The sequence below is a fragment of the Drosophila ananassae genome, chromosome 2R (assembly GCF_017639315.1).
Source record: "Drosophila ananassae strain 14024-0371.13 chromosome 2R, ASM1763931v2, whole genome shotgun sequence".
NCBI lineage: Eukaryota > Metazoa > Arthropoda > Insecta > Diptera > Drosophilidae > Drosophila > Drosophila ananassae.
The window spans coordinates 11,517,618-11,540,521 of record NC_057928.1 but is presented as its reverse complement, the minus strand read 5'-3'; the positions used below and the strand labels follow the sequence as shown (position 1 = coordinate 11,540,521).

The following is a 22,904-nucleotide window of genomic DNA, read 5'->3' as shown; positions in this document are numbered from 1 at the left end:
TATTCTTAATGGCTACCCCCCCTTCTCATCGGACATTATATAATTATCTGTCTGGCAGTCGCGTATAATGAGCCCCAATTTATTGCCTGTTCATCCGATACCCTCGATGTGTTAACAAGAACTCATTCTCGCCGAATCTTTAGCATTTTTTCCCACGTCTACGAATAAATTTCAACTTTTATTAATTTATTTCATTTGTCTTGTCGGCTTGGCTTGACTTGGCAGGTGCGTTTGATATGCAAATGGAATGGTTATATGATTGATAAGGAAGTGGGGCTTCAGAAGACACTACCGACTAGTCTTTATTTCTAACTAGAATTATGATGTCAGTCGGAGGGTCTAGTTCCTGGTGCTTTCCAACTATTTCTCATCATTATCGCCTGCAATCGATAACAAAGTTTCTGTCTATTTTCCCTCCCAGAATGTCTCTTGAATTAATTGCAATTAAAAGTTTGTCTGGCTGTCAGAGAACTACATACTTACTTGTTTCCACACACATTAAATTTAAAAAAATATACACTGAAATGGCGAATTTCAATTGAAAAATTGCACATAAATTGCATAAAACTGTTATACGTCGACGGCTGCTGTCATAAATCGTTGCTCAGATGTGGTTTCCAGTTGAGATATAGTAGTGGAGTGGCGGAGTGGTTTGGGGGGCAGAGAGCTCTGGAGGAAGTCCATTGTGCGTGCGCAGTTAACCGCAAAGTTTTGGCCAACATTTCAGTCCAACTCGACTTTTAAAATTTGCTAAATGATTATATAATTATTTATTTTTCTATAAATTGCCAAGAAATACTAATATCTACCTTATGCAACGCTCTGTGTATCTTGTATCTTTTATAGCTTTTGGTCTTGAATGTCTGGCTATTAAATATGTTTATTTTTCGGACAGGCTTATAGCGATATAAAATGACTTTCACTCAATTAGCTCTTGTTAATGGCCTTACACTTATGCCGGCCTGCGTCCGACAATTTCTTCAAGTAGATTTTTCATTTTTCCATTATCCGGAGTGGTCATCAATTCCCTCCCAGGTTCTCTGTCATATTTTTCAATTTCTTTTTCCCCTCCATTGATTGATGATGTTTTTTTGGGGGATGGAGACTCTCTCTAGAGTCAGGAATAAAAAGCATAGAAGGCCCGCATCTAATTGAGCCTATTTCCATTTCCAGGCCAGTTCCAGATGATATGACAATTTATTTCAATTAAAGTTGATTTAAAAAATTGCCATTCCGCTGTCATAGCTCTCCTAGCTAAGAGGGGCCTCCAAATAGCCCCTTGGAACACACCCTCTCGAATTATATAAAATGATTCAAAAAAGATCTAATCGCTCTGGAATTTCAATTGCATTTAAATGCAAATTAATTGGAATTTTTGGATACTTAACTCTCCATCGAATAGGTGCTGGTTGAAAATCAATTAACTTCATTCGGATAATCGTTAAAATGCTCTTAAAAATGCATGTACCAGTTTGCACATTTTATAAAAATTTAAAAACACATCAAACAAAATTAGCAAACGGGTAAATTGGATACCGAACCGGGGCTGAATGCTAATTTGGCTGTAACTGACAAGTTCACAGCTTCAGATGAAAGAGCCAAAGATAAACAAACGACTCCCGGGCCGAGCAGAGTCGAGCAATGACCCGAAACTGAGTGAAACGTTCAAGCCAAGCTTCATGCAAATTATTCGGTTCACTGATGCCTCCATCTATGGTGGCAGTGGCAGGGGCTGGGGTGTTAGTCCCCCACGCTAATCGCAGGTGTCACTCACACGACGACAACAACAACGAGTCCCAAGCCCCGCTTTTCTGCCCCAAGCAATTAGCAAGAGCGTCGCATGCCAGATTCGCTTTTTTTATGACTCAGCGGACAAAAGTTGGTCAAAAACTGTAACAGGTTTTTTGCGCTGTCATTGTAGTGTTGCATTGGCAGTAGAGTAACGGTATCTGTAGCAGCCAGTCTACCAGCTAGATCGATTTCATAATCTTTTCAGTATTCGCTCGAGTGGGCAGATCAAGTTCAGTTTCGGTGAGAAGTGGCTGAGCTACAGGAGGCGATTTTTAAAAAGTTATTCAAGTTAAGTGGGAAAAGGTAGCACTTCTGAGAAAGTAGGTCTATTAAGTCGTGTATTTTTCTAAGGATTATTAGTTTTTGTTCCTTGAAGGTCATTTTAGTTCCACATAATCGGACTTCAATGGGTCTCTATCACATCTCCAGATATTCCTCTTCCTTTCTTAGTAATATTTCCTCTTTATATTCTCATAGCTCATTGTAATCGTCGTGCTTTACGCCGTACGATGTGCAGCAGCGGTCCTAAGTACGCTAGGAGCTAGAGAGGAGCACCCTAGGTGAACTAGGAGCTAGAAAGGAGCATCCTAGGTGAACTAGGAGCTAGGGAGGAGGCACTTAGGTGAACTAGAAGCCAGAGAGGAGGCACCTAGGTGAGCTAGGAGCTATAGAGGAGCACCCTAGGTGACCTAGGAGCTAGAAAGGAGCACCCTAGGTGAGTTAGGAGCTAGAAAGGAGCATCCTAGGTGAACTAGAAGCTAGAGAGGAGCATCCTTGGTGATCTAAGAGCTACAAAGGAGCACCCTAGCTGACCCTAGCTAGGAGTTAGGAGCTATAGATGGTTGTACCTCCCTTTCTATAACTTCCACCCCTTCCATCACTACTAATACCTCCTTAACTCTTAAATAGTTAACAGAACCCCACCTTATTGCCTTTTGAAATTAATTAGTTTCACATTTTGACTCGCTTTTTTGCATTCTGCCGTGAAATCGCTCAATGGCCTTTCAATTGTTTTCACTCCATTTCTCGGCTCCATTCAATTGGCATTCGTTTTCATTCATTAGCGGCAGACTGCCTGCATCAGTTCTGCTTTTTTGTTACACTTTTACTGATTACTGAGTACTGAGTAGTACTCGTCCCATCTCTTTCTCTGGGGGGCGCCCCATCTCTTTCCCCAAGCTATTTGCTACGCCCCCACGTGCTCGATCGCCGCTGCCACAGTCGACAAATTTTTATTGTCGCTTCGAGTCGATCTCTGGTTTTGTTTTGTTTTTTTTTTTATATTTATGGCAGCCGGGCCCAGCCGGCTTTTGTTTTTATTTATTTATCTCCATCTCATGCTCTTCGGTTCTCTTAATTCGTCAGATACATTTTATAAAGATGTAGATACATTTAAACTGACTTATTTGTCAGTTTTCTTGTGATTTTTTTCTTTCTATTTTTCGGTGGTCAACGGTGGGCCACTAAATCTACATTTTATTTGCATGTCATAAACGGGATTTTATTGTAGGCATGTCGCTCGTGCATATATAATTTTGTTTCCAAGCTTTTTTTGAGAAAAAAATAGAGAAAAATATATTTTGCTATTGAGCAAACAAAAACAAAGCAAAAAATGTGACAAAGTCAACACAAAAACGGTGCGTTTCATGACTGTATGGTCTATATATAGAATATAATAATAGTACCTATAATAAAATTATTATTCACTTTTAAGCTACAAAAAAGGAGGTTAAAAAGTTAAAACCTAATAGTTTCTGTTTTTTTAAAATATTAGTAAAATATATATCGGATATTATAGTTCAGCTATAGGACTAGGTTAGGTTATTATAGTCGGATGATCCTTATGACTTGTACTGAACTGACCACATGACCAACTAAAAAATGCTAAAAAGCATAAAAACCATCAGAGTTATGACATTTTCCATTAATCTGTTATATAGCAGCTATAGGATATAGTCCACCGATTCCGTTGTAGTTTATATGAATACTTTGAACAAAGGAGAGCAGCTTACATATGTGGAAAGTTTCAAGTCTATAGCTTTAAAACCAAGAGACTAGTTGGCTTAGAAACAAATAAGCGGACAAACGGACATTATTATATAGAGGAGATGATCCTGAGGCTCTGGAGATGATCCTTCAGCTTCACAGCTTTGCAAACTTTTTGCTAAAATTCCAATACCCTCTGTTAAGGCATTGGAATAATTCTAATAATTTCAAATTAAATCTATATTTTTGATAACTTACAATCACCAAACGCACTGTACCTCTTTGCACTCTGTTTCCACACACTTGATAGCATTGACCAGGGTTTAAATATTTTTTTAGGGTTGGTCGCCAAATAAAAAGTGGGTAAACAACTTTTTAATAGTGATTTATACTACTGCTGCTATACTACGGCTGAATTACAAGTTTATTTTATGCCGATATAGACCTCAACCTGCCCGAAATGGGTTTGGTGGAGTTCCATAATTGATTCGCAGCCAAAAAACTACAATCATTGTGCTTAATTGTATGATTTAATACTCCAACCGTGTTGATTGTCATTTTTTTTATCAAATCTTTTCAATTCTACTGATTCACCGGCACTCTTGAGTCTTAGAGAACCGGAAATCTCCAACGACATGCTGTCTCTAACTATTTTTAGAACGATGCATTAATTAAAAATGAGTAGAATTGTAAATATCTTAAATGTGTAATGGATAGCTATGCATAATTTATGGAAGCTCCACTCCGGGTCAGGTAATGGGCTTTCAAAACAATGTATCTTTTGCATTTTTACACGATTTTTCGCCATAAATTCTCGCGTTTGAAGAGCGTTTAAAAACGCGCGCAAATCGCCTCAACGGGGAATGTAATTTCTGTTTATTTTTGTTTATTTTTTTTTATTACTTATATATATATTTTTTAATGCCTCGAGTGCTTCGAGGTTTTCGCCTTTTCGATGAATTTAATTTATTGCTTTACTGAAAATCTGAAAAGTGCATATATTTTGCTACTAGTTTCGAACCGTTTTGAGGTGGAAAAGTGTGCTCAGTGTTGCCTTAACTGTTGCCAATTAGCATAACTAGCAACAAGGTGAACAAGTCGGGTTGCAAGTGCCAAAAGATAAATGGAAGATGCGCTCCGGGTTTTAATAAAAGTATATATATAGTATAGTAAGTAGTATCTTGTAGATACTATAAGGGTAGACGACGGGTCTGGCGCCATTGTTTCGATTGTCTTGACCATAAACGAGTTGCTGACATCATCAACCTGGCCGGCCAGGCAACTTCTGACCTTTACAGATGACCCTGATGCACTCCAGCTCCTCCTTTAAAGGTTTTTCTTCTTTTTTTATTAATTATTCTTAAATGCAATTGCAATGACCCAGACCTGAAAGAGTATTAAAATGAAGAGGAGTGCTTAGTTCCTGAATTAAACAACTCCTAAAGCTTTAATATTTATGCATTTTTTATCACTTAACTTCTTGCCATTTTTATAGCCTCTTAATTTTTTGCTTACTTTATTTATTTAGTTTTAATTTGTTTGTATGATGTTGCATTTTTTTTATTTATTTTGCCAACCCATCCGAAGGCGGCCTTCAACTCCAGCACGATTTTGACATCAATTTCAATTAATAAAAATAAAAAATGATTAAAAAAATAACTTTACATATGTACGCATATTAAATGGCAATTAACAGGCGCATTATAATGAAATTCAACGGGGGGGTTAAGGGTGTCAATGTGCCAGTTCAAAAGGGTTAATGTGCTCTATTTTTTTTTTTCTCCTTTCGATAAGGGATCTCCAATCTATTTCCTGCCATTTCATTAACACAGACACTCACAGTCGAGGGAAAATCTTATTTCAAACACTTCTAAATGGAAAACCAATTCCTTATCCTTTGCTCCTTTTTTTCCTCTGCTAATTCCCTTTGATTGTGAAGGATAGATGAAGTCCAGGCTTCTGTTTCCTGCCTGCCAAAATAGACAATTTCCTTTTCTTATTAAATGTTATTTGTATTTCACTCACAGAGTCGAGTCGGAGCGGCTGAACGACGTTGAAATGGCCGTTGCCGCTTGACTATTTATTTGTTTTTAGCCCCGGCCAGCCCATCGGTCTGGTCTGGTATGGTTCCGTGCCTGTCCTCCGCCCCTCTACCCATTCTGTCCTTTGAACATCATCCAATTACACAGCGAACCGCACCCGGGACACACGTGTGCAGCATCTGTTACCAGTTTGTGTGTGCCACTCGGCGTGGCATCGCATCGATTGATGGTGTTGGAAACTGGCGGATTGGCCACTGAAATCGGTTCACCCGTGAAGTTCGGCAACATCGCGCTCACATGCTAGAAATGGCCCCAAAAACCTAAAACATTTTGTAATTGTGTAGCCTGGTCTGGTCTGCGCTTCTTTTCTACTCGCCGCTTGAAACAAATCAAATTCCTAGTACGTTTTCCCTTCAAACATATGCGACGAAATGAAAGAGCACTGAGAGAAAATAGTAGATAAAATAAGGTATATAAAAATATTAAAAAAAGAGGACTTCTAGGACTAACTCAAAGAGATTTCTTGAAACTAAAGGTTCGTAAGTCACCAAAAAACTCATCATAATGAACCAGAAAACCTGGCACTACATAGGTCTAACAGTGGACTTGGGGTCAGGGTCGTCATGAGGGCTCAAGCCCCAGGGCCCAGGACCTGAGGGCGGGCTCCCTTCCCGGCAAGTGCAAAATAATGGCCAAGGAGGAACAACAGCAGCAAAAGAAACTCATACATATTATATTTTGTACCTCTCGCTACCCTAACTGCACAACAAAAACAGAAAGCGGAAAAAAATGAATAAATGGCAGGAGGGTGGTGGGGTTTCATGGGGTGGTGGGAGTGATGGGGTGACCACCCCAAGAGCCAAACCCCAAGCAACTCGGCATCACCATTGTGACATTTAAGAGGCTCGAGAGAGCAGAAGCACAGGCCGCTAGCTAGAAACAAAACCCACGCACATACCACACCATACCATACTATACCCACCCGGTAGCCACGCCCCCTTATAGAGTAGAGACCCCCTGGACCACCCACAATCCCGGCTATTCCCGGAGCAACCCTCGGGGGAAGGCCGCCATTAAAGGTGTGAGGCGGCGGCTTGCAGAGTCGAGTCGAGTTGAGTCCTTTGCTCTGTGTGTGGCCCCTCAGGAGCGCCATGGGTGATGCTGTACACATCTGTATATATATAACTATACATACCTACTAACTATATATACTTATAGGTGGGTATTTATGAGCCACAGCCTGGGAGCAGTGCATACTTTGCGGTATTGGCATTGGTGCTGCTTAAAATAATTAAAAATCAATATTTAAACTATGCAGAGGAGCAGGATCCGCAGGAGCAGCAAAGGAGATAAAACTTATTTAATCTTTAAACAAATATTCATTTTAAATGGCTTTTATTTTATCATTTATTCCAAAAGTCTTACCAAATAAAATAAATATAAATGTGAGGCATACTCTCTTTCTCTTTCTTTTCTTGATTCTAACCGTACAATATGCGACAGCTCCCCCAGGTAGCCTGTATGAATGAGCGAGACAAATAATTACTCATCACAGCAACTTGCTTCAGTTCCACTTCCATTTCCAACACAATTTCTAGACAAAATTGACATAATTTGCGATGCAACCTAAAAAAATGAGCAAAGAATTTAATTATACCATCTTTGTATTACATAATTCCTTGTAATTTGCATAAATTTTGACTCGAAAAGCGCCATTTCCACCCACCATGATCATAAAATATTCCTGGAAATTGTATATTTGGGTAATAATTTTTTGGTTTAAAAATTATTTCGAGCTGGTGGCTTCTTCGCACAAGCTTAGCATTGGAAACTGCGAAGAAATATGCAAATTGTATTTTAATTAAATACATTTTGTGGAAATGGAGCTGGAGCCAGCAAATCAAATGAAATTGCTGATAAAATGAAGCAGAAACAAGTCAGAGATACTTGCTGAGGCAGATAAGGAGAATGTGTTTTATTTTTATAGACTCTGGCAGTTATAAATAATGTTTGGATCGCAGTGGGTGGTGCTGGTTGGTTGAATAAATCACTGGAATTTATTCCAAATTAAATACTTATAACTCACCTGAACAAAGCCCGAATATGTTGGTGACAAGTTCAATTGATTTATTAAGTGGGGCCATCGCTGCGAAGGTGAAACAATTGGGGAATTTAAATATTAAATTATAGCCTGGCTATCTGACAATGGCCTGCCGTTTCCACCAACTGTTACACAACAAATGTCCTTAGAAATCCTTTTTGTTTTCGCAATTAACGCAGTTTTTCCCAAAAACTAACAAAGTCCTGTCACAGCTATCAGGTGTGGAGCTCTAAAGGTTCATTAAATGCTCGTCACATGTCTCTCTTGTGGAGTTGGGGGCGCCTCATTTAGATATATCCCAACAGGATTCGTATAAAAGGACACATGAGGCAACTGCGGTTGGCAGTGCCAGCCCTTCCAGCCAATGACAATTAGGCTGGTGATAAGATAAGCCGCCAGAAAGCTGCTGCCTAAACCAATTTCGGTTTGGCCTGGAGGGGGTAAACCCCTTTTTATATCAAAATTAAATGGCGGCATCTGTCGCAACCACACTCGCACAACAAAAGTTCGAACTTTGACTTTGAGTGCGTCGGCTGGGAGGCTGGGAGGCTTCAATCAAAAAAGTTTGCCGCACGCCGAATTAGTCCTTTTGTTGTTTGGTGGCATGGTGGCATGGTGTTTGTTATCTGTTGGATACATGTAACTGTCAAAGCGAGCAAAAGTTTTATGTATGCCGGCGTATCTATTAGTTTGCCTGCCAATCACCGTTTGTGAAAGGAATTCTATTGGAGGCAAGGTGCGGCGGCGTTAGTGGCATGATGACAAAGCTAAAAAGCTATACTTTAAAATATAGAAATGATTTTAAGTATCTTTGAGATACTTGCAGTTGCCAGTTTCCAGCTGACAGCTTAATGCTCTTTAATAAGAATTCAATTTTCTTTTGTTTGCATGGCAGGGGAATTATCCCCCAAGCGCTGATTGCCCGAAGGCACCTCACTTTTTATGCCTCATATGTGCCAGCTCATCTCCATTTCAGGCCCCAGCCCCACACTTCGCCCCATTTTTTTAAATGCCCCGAAAATTGTTGTTAATTACGTTGTTGCAGTGCCGCCTGGCCTGGCCTGGCATGGCATGGCCTGGATCTCTCTGCCATGAATAAAATATTAATTAAAGACTTGGCTTGGACATCCGCAAAAAGGAAAACCCATCGGCCATCGGCCATCCATGGGAGTGGAGCCCCAAAAAGTTGTGGCCCGGTTGACCAGATTTCGGATAGGCTGGGCTGTGGGCGGAGGAGGTGTCGGGTTGTGACAACTTTTCATGGAAATTTATTAAATGTCAGAGGCGGTCTGAGAATAAAAAGACCGAAAAAAATACCCACAGAATGTGTCAATTTTCCTTGTTTTTGCGGTTTTCATACGAAAGTAAATTAATTTAAATTCTTGACAAAAAATGTGATGACGCGATGACAGCTGGGGGGGCGGAAGAGGAGCCATTAAATGGGGGTATATACATATATTTAGTAAGAGTGTTTATTAAAGGCACTAGTTATTAGCTGTCAAATCTAATATAAGATGCACATGGCGGATCATAAAACTTGTGCCGAGTGTACCAAGTGTCGAGTACCTAGTTCCTTTTTGAACTATGTCGTAATAAATTTTGTGACTGAAGACGGAGAACTCGTCTCGGCAAATAAACTTTTGCTGTTTGCACACTTGGCCTGCCTTGGAACTTGCCAACTTGCCGTGTCATTCCAAATGCAAATCCCCCCAGTTTATTGAGAGAAGCTGCATGCTGAGCTGCTGCTGGAGCTGAAGGTGTCAGATTCATCGGATGAGAAGTTTCAGAGATACATATACGGATAGGTCCAAGATGGCTGCGGCTGCGACTGCGACTTCTCCCGAAAATTAATTAACTTGCGAGCCAAGCTCATGAACATAATAAATCAATAATGATTCGGCTAAGCCCTGGCCACTGAACCATCATCTCTCTCCACTGCTATTTATATACCTCGTCCAGCTAAGCCATTTAAGCCATTTGCCATGGTTACCCCCAAAGTTTAAAAATCTGTTCGCAAAGCTTGTCAGTTCATTAGGTTAATTAAAAGTACAACTTCGGGAAGGTCTCAGGTCTCAGGTCTCAGATCTCAGGTCTCAGGGCACCTGCCGTCATCGAGCACCGTCATTAGGCCTGAAAAGAAACCACAAAAACAGCAATTAGGCCTCAAAAATAATTCTGTCTTGAACAGATTGCGTTACAATCGTTCTGATGGCTTTGATTTATAAACTATTTCCCCAAAAAAGCCAACCAATTTTTTAACAATTCAATCAACAAAAAGAGGAAACACACGAGGCTTGCCAAGAATAATTAATCAAGTTTTTATTTATGTTTTTATTTTTTGTTTCCTTTTTTTTGTTTAAGTAATTTAAAAGAGAACGCGGAGAACGTCAAGTATTCTCAGTGAGTTCAGACTTTGAGGTATTTTTTTTTGCACGCTTCACGCGCTCTGTCCTTGAGCCGTCGAGGCTGTTGAAGTCAGTCATCCACTCGAGCTGCTGCGGCCAGCTCTCCAGCAGCGTCTGGTCTGATTATGACACTGCCAGCCAATGCCTCTCGAAAGGCAGTCTTCCTTTTCGGCTCTCGCCGCTGCCGCCGCATTAGAAGAACCGGAATAACCAGTGGAAAAGTGCCAGTCAGTAGCTACTAGCTAGCCAGTAGGCTGAAAAGCGAATTGCCAGGCGGAGCCAGGAGAGTGGAGTGCATTAAACTCTAAACTCGGCTAGTGACAGTGAAAGTGGTTGGCGCAGTTGGCTCAGTTGGCGCAGTTGCTAACTGGGCCTGTCTGTGCCTCAGTTACATGACCAATTTTAATTTATGGAAAGGATTGTGACGCTCACTCCTAGGGCGAAACGAGAGGCAGTTCAGTTGTAGATATGATACTAGATACTAGACAGATCTATCTGTTAGATAGACTAGACAATAGATAGATCTATCTGATAGGTAGTATCACTAGGTGACTATATAGGTGATCTGATAGGTGTATCAAGGCAGTTTTAAGGCTCTAGAGATGAAATTATAACTCTTATTTGAAGTTAGTTGCCATCTCCTTGTTTATCCGACGAAGATACTAGTTAGATCTATCTGATAGATACACTAGATACTAGATAGATCTATCTTTTAAAGTATATACTAGTCTGAAGGCCCTAGAGATGGTATTTGTTTCATTTTCAGACTTTAATAAATTATAACTTGCATTTGGAGTTTGTTTTTTGCGAATCTGTCTATAAATCCACCTCCTTGCTTATCTCCTTCCTCTATATATTTTATTATATATCCAAGCAAGGTGCTACTACTACTAGATAGATCTATCTGGTAGAGTATCTCTGTAGAGAGTAGTAATAAATCCTGGTAGTTTGAAGGCTCTACAGATGAAATTATAACTTTTATTTGGTTTTATCTTCCACCTCCTTGCTTATCTCACATAAATAAACCCCTATTAGCTCTCTTAATACCTTCCTCTATATATTTTATTATATATCCAAGCAAGGTGCTGCTCAAAGTCCCCTCTGGCTCTCTGCAAACACCTCAACCGAATACTATTGCATCACAAATATGGCGACGATGCGCGCATAATTTGCCATTTCCGGTGGCACACTACACCTCTAACTAGAGAGAGACAGGGAGAGTGAGAGTGTGAGAAAGAGATAGCACAGAGACGGGATATAAAAGGCAAAGTGACAACGATTTTTTCTTATTTATTTATTTTTTTTTTATGATTATTTTCCTGCTCATGTTTTTTTTTTTTTTTTTGTGAATGCACGCGCGAGTGGCAATAATTTATTCAATCAACGCAAAAGCCAACGCCGAACGAGCACTCACATGGGCACTGGTACTCACAGATACTCGTACTTACAGATACTCATACTCACAGATACAGATACAGACTGGCAGCGGCGGCAACGGCGGCGGCACTTGGCACGCGGAGAGCCTAAATTGTCTAATGATGCCATCATTTGAGGCGGACACACAGCAGACAGCGTTTACGATGGCCAGGGATTTCGGCTGCGAGACTCTGGGCTAATAAAAATTTACGCATTGTTGCTTGGGCCATGAGGCAAGAAGTGCGCCGGGGCGGCGGCAGGAAGCGGGGCCAGCACACAGGAAGCCACACTTGATGCGCAGTTATGAAATACAAAAAAAAAATAGAGAGAGAGAAATCCAATAGATACAAGCGACGGCCGCGTGTGGCAACAATGGGAATATGTATGGCTACCTGGGTCGCCCAAGTGGCACGCAGATACCGCCAGCGATAGATAGATCGTAGAATATTTTTGGGGCCCCCCCCGGGGAGTGCCAGCAGATAAGCCACAAAGAAAACTAGAACGTGAATCAGCTAATGGATACTCTCGAAAGTATCTCTTGGGTTTGTATCTTTTTGGTCGTGTCGCCCAACAGCCGTCAAGAGCCGTCATCAAATATTGCACATGGCTAATTGCAATTTGTTGCGCCTCGCTTTTGGCACCTGATGGGCCATATTAAAGCCAAAAAGAACTCTTGAAATAAATAAACCAAGGATGGATGCGCACATTTATGTCGAAATTGAAACAGATTTGTAATGACAGATGGACGCAAAGGGACCAGGCCATGCACTGAGAGAAAGAAATCTTCACCAGAGATTATATTTATTTCAAGAAAAGTGATTAGAAGACATGTCTTTAATCTCCTAAAGCCCTACAAATTCCTGTCCACCTTGCAGAAGCACTTCGAGCAAGAAAATCCCTCAATCATGTAACCCACTCATGTCCAGCTTCCAGCTCCAATGAACTGACAAGCTCACATCATTAGCAAGGGGGAAGGGGGACAAATGGATCAGATCCACTCCCCGATGTCGGAGAACTTATGTGCTGGCATTTCTTTCACTTTTTTTCTCTCCCTCTGTGTTTTTTTTGTGGGTGGATGCTCCCTAACAAGCCCCGAAATCGATGAATCTCCAGTGCTGGTTTTATGCTCGCCGCATCGCTAATTCGAAATCATCCATCAAGCTGACTAAAAGGCAAACTCTGAGGCAACCCACCAAAGAGTCATTCAGTCACTCTCAGCCCAGGGAGCCCAAAAAAAAAAGCACGGAAAAGGGGGTAATCCGGCGGTGGAAGACAAATGCAATCTCTTGACTGGTGTCTCCTGGGCGTGTCTCCTTCGAGGGAGGACCAAAGAGTCTGAGTTTAGGGCAACGAACTTGGGGATACTCAGCATTCTCCCGCTTATTTTCTTTTTTTTATTGAATAAGATGTAAGAGAAAATTGTTTAAATTAAAGTTAAACTATTTAGTTTATGTTTAAAAATGTTAGTAAAGTGTTCCCTGAATCCCTATATCCTTGAACTCCTTCTATACCTTATAAACTATTCAGAAACCCCCAAAAGTTTTCAACTCTTTTGTCTTTTGACAAACTTTGTTGTTCCTTTTATTTTTTTTATGCTGCGACTTTGACAATGAATTTAGCCTTAAGGCAGAAGCAAAACAAAGCCAAGCCAGACCAGGCCGGGCCGAACCAGGCCGGCTGAGACACAATCCTGTTTTGTGCCCTGGAATGAAGGCGAACTGGTTTTCAGGTTGTGGGTGTGGAGTGCAGTACCAGTGCAGTCTCCGCCGGCTACGTCATCAAGGAGACTGTTTGTCTTTTTTGTACTTGTTTTTTAGTTTCAATTTTTGTTGCTGTTGCTGTTGCTGTTGCCTTTGTGGCAGCTACAACAATGAGGAGGAGGCAACTTGACTGGGCGCTGACAAAGCGAGATTGATGCCCATCTAGGGCAAGTCTTTCTGGGCGGCTTTCTGGGCGTTGATTATATTGATGGCCGGGCTAAGAGCAGGTAACAAAAAGGACAAAAAGCTAGCTAAAAGTATGCAAATGAATGGAGCTGTCTATAGAAGTACTACAATGTTTAATGTTCATACAAGAGAATGCATATTTCTGAATGGATTATGAAGACTTTTTGAGGCCATTTTTGACTCCGAATTTAAGCTATAGTATACTACCCCTATAAAGTATATTTTTCCCATAACCTTAGACCAAGAATTCTTAGCTAATTACTTATTCCCTCTTCTCTTCTTTGCAACTTTTTCATTACAGGTAAGTTCCGACTTGAAGAACCTCATAAAATTGCGCCACAGCGAAGTTACCTCATGAGTGGATGGATGGTAACTTTAATTAGTGCCCCAAAAAAATAAAAAAAAAAACACGAGAAAAACAATACTTCACGCCTTCGAAGGAAAGTTTCTGTTGGGATTTTGGTCATAAATCTTGCAAAAGAGGCAAGAAACAGCAACAAAACAGGTGCTCCACTGGCCAAATCCCAGAAAATTGAATTAATGCCTACAGCTAAGATGAAAGGTCTCCTAGCCAGCATTAAAATGAGATGGGTATATGGGTGAGAGAAAGAGAGGGAGTATCGGACAACTTTTTAATGCTTTGGCAATTTTCGAGCTTAATATTTCGTTACCTGCATCAAAAGTAAGAGAAGTCAAGACCCCTGAAACAGATGCTCCAAGATATTCCGAAAAAGATAAACAAGCTGGCCAGGAAGGGCCCAAAAAAGAGATGGCACCACACTCAGACAGAGATGGACAGTTTTTTTTAAGCTTAATAAGATCAAAATCTCTGCGGATTATTTTGTGCTGAAACTTTTCTTACCTTTTGGAGCGGCGGCAGCGGCACGCCCCTTTTCCTTTTTTCTCACGGGGGCAGGGAGCTCAAGGCCCCTTTGCGGTTTCGGTCAAGATACCGACTTTCAGTGCCTTTTATTTTTTTATTCATTTTCTTCTCTTAAGTCTAAAGTCTAAAGTTTGTTCTGTGTAAATTATTCGCAAAGCAAATAACTCAAAAGCCCAGAGACTCCGCAGGGAGATTGAAATTTCGGAGCCAGGAGGGGCGTACATGTGACATGTTTTGGCAGTTTTTTAACAGAGATTAGAACGTCGTACAAGTTGTAACTTTTTAAGCAGCATTTCCCGAACTACGCACAGAAGACAGCCAGCCGCAAAAAGTTTTATTTCTCATTCCAAGTTCCAAGTTGCAGCGATTTCAAGTGCCAGAGTGGGCTGTGCCAGAATGTGAATGAATATTTAATGCCCTCCGGGTTGGAGTTTTGGGATGGAAATCATTTGACACGTAGGAATCTGGTCTCGATAGAGTCATCCCCCATCCACCCGCTTTGTAATAAAAAATAATGCAAATTACAAGTATATGTATGGATATGAAAAAGCGATGCATGGAAAACAGATGAATGCGATGATGACGATGATTATAATGACGACGATCGTATCCCCCCATCATGTTGCATAAATTGCAGCATAAAAGTGTACTCGAATGCCCTGCCCTGCCCTGCACTCCGCTGGTGGTTATCTTTTGGCTCTTTTGAAAACCCTCGAAGCAGAAAGAAAAATTGTCATTGTAACTACATAAAAATGAAATGCAATAAAAATACCCACAGAAAGCTGAAAACCAGCAAACAAAAAAGAAACGCACAACAAAACCAGAAGGCAACACATAAAAATAATTTCAAATGAGCATCAGAGGAAGAGGATTCTCTTTTTTTGGTGGCAACTGGGAAGTGCAAGGGAAGTGGGAAATATAAATGAAAATTGTTCGCCTGCTGGTCGATTTTTATTTTGCCACAGAAATGAAAACTATTGAATGTCAAACAAAACGTGCAATCGCTATCGACACACACACAGACAGTCAACGATATTAAGGAAAAGCGTGGAAAATTCGTGGAAAATCAGAGGTAGAGAGGAGAGGAGAAAGAGGAGCTATCCGAATGGGAATGCGAATGCAGGCAAACACACATGGCGTATACTTAACCAAAATATTTACTCGCTCAAAAATTGTTGATTGTGTGTCTTGTCTGTTGTTGTGCCTGTGGTTGTTGTTGCTCGTTGCAATCGTATATATCGAAGATTAAATGGTTTTTTATGTTTATTGCACAAATACTGTTGTTATTATTACGGTTAGTTGTTATTGCAGTTTTACTCTCGGACTCCCGGACCTCCCAGTGTAAAAAAAATACTCTGTACTCCATTCCATTTGGGGTTTTTGGGAATAGGATTTGGTGTGAGGGTTGCTTTTATTTTGTGGATTGGACATTAAGATAGGGGTGCTATTGTACAAGCAATTATCGATAAGGAACTGATTACTTTTTGATGAATAGTTCCATTTCTCCTACTCTGCTAACTCCCAACTCCATCAAGTATTCCTTAATTTCAAATATTCATTATGGCATTTTGATTGCCTATTTTGTTATGCAAACAAGGGAATTCATTTATTTGCATTCAATAAGTGTTTTGTTTTTATTTTTCGAAATAATTCTACTCCCACAACTAATTTCATGCACAATTTAATTCCAATTGGATTTGTGCCTCTATTTAAAGCACTGTGGGATTTATTTTTATTCCTTCCCAAAGCCCCAATGCCAATCGATCAGTTCTGAAATGGCTTTTCGGCCAAGACGCCATGACCTTGGCGGTGATTTTTGGCAAAGCTCATTAGACTGATAGATGCGATTCAGTTGCAGTTCAGTTTCAGTTTCCCCCATCGATTGTGATTGTGGCTTAAAATATAAACAAGAAGCTGCCATTTGCCGGGCGACAAATTACGCCAACATTTATTACCGGCCGTCTGAGCGCCTTCGGCACTAATTAATTGACAGATTGGCTTACATTTTCCCCCGAAGGCTGGCGGAAAAATGGGTAAAAGTTTTTCACTTGTTTCGGCCCGGCGGAAGGAAATTTTCGGTGGGCCCTTGGCCATGTTTCGAAATCCACTTTAGCATAATTTGCAACGGCGGCCCGGAGGGAAAAAGAAAAAGAGCTCTATTAAATGCTTATCGCTCGCTTAGCTTATCCTCGGGGCCAGAAACCATCTAGCCGGGGCGAGGTCCTTTGTGAACGGCAGCCTGCCTGCTAGTCCCTTTTTCGGAAAGGGTCCCCGAATGAAAGTTATTGATTAAACGCGAGGCGGAAAAACTAAAACTCAGCCAAGACGAGGCGGCAGAAAATTACTGAGAAGTGGGGGGAGGTGAACAAAATACCAAACCGACACGCGAGCCAGCAATTTTCCAGTTTAGTTTTAACACCAAGGCAGCCCCAAGGCAGTTGCTGCCTTGGTTGTTTGGCAACACAGAGGGGGAGTGGGGAGGGGGGGGGGGGGGGGGACCAGGCCAACGCTAATAAGCCAAGTCAATTGTTGTTGTAGTTGTTGGCCTGGCTACACACAAAATTTGTGCCGGCTAATGGGCCAATACAAACAATTTACAAATTTAACGCTGAATTTCTGTACGTCTCTATTAGAATGGTGGTTGGGCGTCTATGAAAAAAAATCTATGCTTTGTTATAATAAAGTAATTAATACTAATTCAAACTTATTTGGTTTCATCACGAAACAGTGTTTGTTTTCTAAATATATTTATTTTTTGTTCAATTTTATAATTAAAGGTCATTAAAGTGCACAAAAGATGATGTGACGGAAAGCAATAAGGGATTGCATTACCTTTACTTTTCAATTAATTAAAATATAAAAGATTCTGAAGCCCTTCTTTAAATCCCTTAAATCCGTCCCTTTAATATGCAATATTTTAATTAATTTTTCGCACAGACAAGCAGAAAAAGCAAACATTTTTTTGGCATAAAAATTATTGTCTAGTGAGCTCTGATTTATTTTATTTGGATTTTTGCATCTGCTGCTGAGCCATCCTGGGGGAGAGCTGTCAGAAGGCGGTTAGAGCCAAAACTCAGAACCCTTTGGCACTCTTTGGTCGAAAACCAAACAAATTATGATCTTATTATTGGCCTTAATTGCCCTGTCGTAGCTAGAAATTGCAATTGAGTTAGCATTAAATGAAATTTATTTGGAAATTGCTTTGCCAATCGATACATGGATTCAGATTTTAAAACAAAATTTACAACAAGCTGAATTAAAAATTAAATTTCTTGTCAAATTGCATTTGATGTTAACATCAATTTATTGTCGAATAAATTTTATTTTTGCATCATTTAATTATAAAATTGCTGTTTTTTCGTTTTGTGTTTCGCACAATGATTTTATAAATTGTTTTGTCAGCAGGGGAATAATTCGTTTTGCTCTCGAAAGTAATTTATTATTGGATGGAGTTTAGTGAGGATTTAAAATTGTTATTTTTCCTTTATCGGCATCATCCTAATGCCTTTTTTCCTGGCTCACATTTCCTTGACATATTTAATTTGAAATAGAGTTTTTTTTTCACCCTTTTGATGCTTACCATACACCACATATATATATATTTTTTTTTAAACTGCTGACAGTCACAAATTATTGTGAAGATATATTGACAAAGCAATTTCCACATCATTTGGCTCGGCTCGAATTTCATTTTCGGGGCCACAGGCGAAGGTGCATATGGTACATAGTATACTGTAGACTAGTATATATATTTTAGATATATAACCCATCCATATGGGCTGTCAATAATGTGGGCATGAGTTCCATCTTGTCTGCCGAGCGCCAAATGCTTAAACTCTTTGACAATTCCAACGATAAAAAAAATGTGTCGGAAAATATTCCAATTCCCCCTCCCGGCCAGCTACACTTTTTTTCAATTTTCATAAATTCCTTTGGCTCTGAGTTTTTTTTTTGGCTGGGAGCCAACCAACTGATTTACTACAGGCGGGAAAATGAAAAGCTGGTGACTCAGTTGGGGACTCAGTTCGGCTCTGATGGATAGCTGATGGAACGCCGCCTACGCAAGCGGAAGTTGGCTGTTTCAATTATTTATTTGGCTTTCTATTATTTCGGACATGAAATTAGTTGCGAAAATGTCTTCTTCTCTCATACCATTGTGGTTGATCCTTGTTGGGTGTTTTTTTTTCTTTTCTGCCAGCAAAGTGCTGGACAATTGCAATTGTTGCGTTGACCTCCGACCTCCTCCGGCCTCCTTGGGCTCTTTTGTTTGCATGTCAATCCCATGCCCACGGTTCGTATAGAGAGGGCGGCTCAGGCTTGTATGTTGTGTCACTTAAGTGCCTCATAAAAGTGTCAACTTGTTGTAGCCCCCCTCATACGCCCATACGCCCATGTCCTTTGTCTGATTCGCGTACAACTATATGGTCTATATACACGAGGAGGATATACGGGCGACTCTTGTATGTATGGTCCGGTATGTGTGTGAAAGGATTTCATTTCATTTCTTTCAGGCTGGCCTGCTCAGGCTCAGTCTCTGGCTCTGTTTTTTTGTTTTCCCTGCTGTCGGGCGTTATTTGTTCGCTTTTATACCTCTTTGCTGGCCAAATGTGGACTGCTGTCTCTCAGCCAGCTCCACAGCCAACTCTTAATACATATTTTTGTCACCCTTATCTGGCCATGGACGTCATGTGCCGCCTCTCTTTTTTTTTTGCCTCCCCAAGCCGATAACATTGTCTGACTTTCAGCCCGAGTGTGAAGTGGATTCTATGATGAGTGGAGGAGATTCTCTGGTTTTGATTTGGAAGAATGGTTCCTGGGTGGCAGCCTGGCAGCCAGGCAGCCTGGGGGCCAGTTATGATTGTCATGTGAATGAGTTGCCCGAGTTTCTGGCTTTTCAACTTTCTGTTCAAGTCCTTGATCATTAAATCTTCTAGTCTTTAAGGTAGAACTGGCTACCAAAGATTACCCCTTAACTCTTTTCCTTTTCCAATTATAATTCACACATTCAAGCCATTTGTCTTGGCCTGGCTTTTGGAGACGCTTATACGCGACATTGCCATAATTTAGCCACTTGGCCATAATTTAAAGCGGACGCTGCTCTCTGACATTTCGTTTTTACGACTTTTTAGCCAAGTTAATAAAGTGTTCTGCTACCAGAACCACCCACCATATAAGTTCTGAGCCCTTTGCAGACAGTACGTGACTTCCGGCCAAAACAAAACGCCAGCTATTGTTGTTGCCATTACTTTGAGTATGTGTTGTTGCCACTTTTTTTTTTGTCGCCAGACATTTTATGATAATTTATTTGATTATTTTCTTGTTAAAGTGCAAACTTTGTCATATTCTTTTGGGTTGAATTTTGTCTCCAACCGATTTGTTTTCTTGTTTCGCGCCATTTTCCTTGTTGGTTTTGGTTTTTTGGGGAAAAGTTTACCAGGGAATGCCAGGGAATATGAAAAATCGTCGCCGGAAACGGAAATGTGTTGCACAACATATGCGCCAGTTGCGCCAGGACGGAGTTGGTCCTGATCTCGCCAAGTGTGAGAAAATAAATTTTATTGCATATTTTTTGGCGCCACATGACGGGCCAGCCAACAGCCTGGCAAGTGCTATTTATATGGTGTGTCCTCTCTCTCCCTGCCATACTGATTTAAAAAACACTCTTTATTTTTTTCTCTTTTTAGATTTTTGGTGTTTTTGTGGTTTGTGTTTTTTTTTTCTGCAGTCCTTTGCTGCCTTTGCCATTCAATCAGCCAACAACGAACACAAATGAAATGAAAACTCAAGCCAAAGTTTTTGCTTTCCACTTTTGGATATTTTTTGTTCGAGTTTCGTTTGTTATTTGCACTGGGGAGTAGAAGTAGTAGTAGGAGCAGCCTGCAGGAGCAGCCTGGCAGTCTAGTCAAAACTTTTGTTTGGCATCGGCAATATCCTGGCGGCAGCTGCGGCGGCGGTAGCTAACTCCTCTTGGCCTCTGGCCCTTACAGGTCAGGGCGCCGCAATCAAAGCAAGCTTTTTAATGCATTTTCCTTGCCCGCCTCAACTCTCACTCTTAATTAATTTTTACCTTTTGTTAAATTGTTCGGGCCGGCAAAAGTTGGCCCAAAAAGACCATCAAAATGATTGGATTTTTTTCCTCTGCCGCGTATTCTTTTAATAATTGAAATGCATAAATTTTATTCGGCGCAGTGCTGCTTTTATTTACCATATTAAAATAATATTTTTCTGTTTGCCCGCATTTCCATTTCTTATTCCGGATTTCACTTCCCAGCCGCTGTTGCTGCCGTTTTTTAACTTTATTTTTTTTTTCCATTTTTTGCTCGATTTGCGTCAACGAATTAAATGCGCATTTGTGCTAAACAATTATTATTCTTTTTTTTTCTCGTTTTATTATTATTATTTTGGGGAAGTTCTTTGTGAGAGTTAAAGGGGGAGGGCCTGGGCTTGGGCCTGGCATCATTTGTTATAATTCCGGCTGCGGAAAATGGCAACTGCGGAGCGGAGTTTTCTTTTCCGCGCCACCTTTTGCGGCGAGCATAAAATACGCATTTGTGCTGACAGCCTGCCGCAGCTTTACGCCAACTTCTCTGGATGGCTGGATTGTTTCCTCGGATGAAGGCATAAAAACGCAATAAAACATAAAGAATGTGGGGGGAGGGGGACTGAACAGCAAATAAGACAGTGAGACAGAAAAAGGACGCAAGGATAAATACAGTCACAGTCATTCGCACAATCAACTTTCCACTCTCCACTTTTCCGCAACTAATTACACGCGTTTGCATAATTGCCCGTCTTTCGTTCAATTTGGTTTCAACGCTCGACAGGATTCAGTGCGTATTCAGTGCGGTTGCCTTCAACATTTTCGTAAATCTTAAAACTTTCTGCCACTTTTTCTTGTGGTTAGTGACTCTCATGCATATGCAAATGGGATGCAAATTCTTGTTGCATACACGCAGGCGCAGTTGAAAGTTTTATGGCCAGCAAAGTTACTTGATAGTTTCCAGAGAAAGAACGATTTGTTTTGTTGCATTTTAATTGAGTAAAAAGAATGCAGAGCAAGCTCGAGGAAATGATTTCCCCGGAGCCACTTGGAGGTGTGAGCTTATTTAATTGAAATCGGAATCAGGGATGCCGGGGTGTGCGTGTGATCCTGGAAAAGTTTCGGTTTTCAGGTCCCTGACAAATGGTTCAAAAAGCAATCAAAATAAATGACTTAATTTTTGTCGAAGGGAGGGAGTGGCTGCCTGAAACTTTGGCACCACCAGAAAATAAGGAAATTTTGTATTCGCCTTGATTTTCCTTTTTTTTTTTCCATATTCCTTTTTTTTTCTCCTACTCTTCAGTAATTAAGCAGTCGGGGCGGCAGGGTTTGTTAAATCTGCTTTGAAAATGTCATTTCACTAAGCTCTCGCCACTCTCCCGTTCAATCCCGCTGAAGCGTAAATCTCATTTTAATGCCAAGAGAGTTCTTAATTTAGTTTAATTACACCAAACACATAGTGAGGACGAGGCAGGAACAGAGAAACAGGGAGCTGGCAGTTGGCAGTTGGAAGAGATGGCAGTAGAGACGAAGACCCCCACACGTTAACAAGTTTTTGTTGCTGCCTCAAAGGCAGAGTCTGGCTTGGATTCCACCTCTCTCTCTTTCCGCTGCATGCTTCAATGCGATTTTAATTACAAGAAATATATGCAGCACAAACGGGCAGGGACTGTGGCAGAGACTGGGACTGTGGCAGCAACTCTGCATAGTCAGCCAAAGTCGCGTTGTGCTCCGTACAACATGACGTATGCGTATTCTCCAGATGAACGGAGACAGGGACAAGGATGTGGCTGGAACTCTGATGAGTTGACTGCCGCCTGCCTGTTGGCAACACTTTTGTGTTGCATCCACAGCTACTACATCCATATATGTATATTTCTCTCTCTAGCTTACCACGTAATTATGCGCACACAAAACTCCAACAAAATTCTCGGGCCACGTGAAAAATGCAGAGCGACGGTGTCAGAGACAGATGGCTGTTGCATTAGGTTCCGGACCCGAACCCCAAGTGACTTTTGTCAGGCTGCTGATGTCGCCCCGAGTTGTTTGCATTTTCCAACTCATACCCCGATAGACACACGGCTCAGACTCTTGTTGTTGGCAACAGTTTTCAAATTTGGAATCTTGCTTTCTTTTTTGCAATTAGCAACAGCCGGAGGGCCGGGCCAAATTGTTTGTAAATTTTAGCAAGAGTTGAATTTATAGACAGGCCGACAGTGAGAGAAAAAGGTCTAGACTAGTCTACTCTTAAGATAGAACCATCTGCAAGCACTTCTCAAATTTCTCCGAGTGAT

At 40.9% G+C, this 22,904-nt stretch overlaps 1 protein-coding gene and 2 long non-coding RNA genes across 29 annotated transcripts in view; 2 read left to right on the top strand and 1 right to left on the bottom strand.

The window, feature by feature from the left end:
* The window catches only part of LOC6493466 (polyglutamine-repeat protein pqn-41), a 108,095-nt gene that overhangs the window by 39,158 nt on the left and 46,033 nt on the right, over positions 1-22,904 (top strand). The gene's annotated exons all lie outside the window — the stretch shown is intronic.
* Positions 6,057-7,272, top strand: LOC123257117. The gene is made up of 2 exons (XR_006507076.1): positions 6,057-6,354; positions 6,412-7,272. It is a non-coding gene; the product is annotated as an uncharacterized LOC123257117 (long non-coding RNA).
* On the bottom strand, positions 6,106-7,399 carry LOC123257116. Its single transcript, XR_006507075.1, has 3 exons — positions 7,245-7,399; positions 7,015-7,184; positions 6,106-6,261 (listed from the first exon to the last, which is right to left on the bottom strand). It is a non-coding gene; the product is annotated as an uncharacterized LOC123257116 (long non-coding RNA).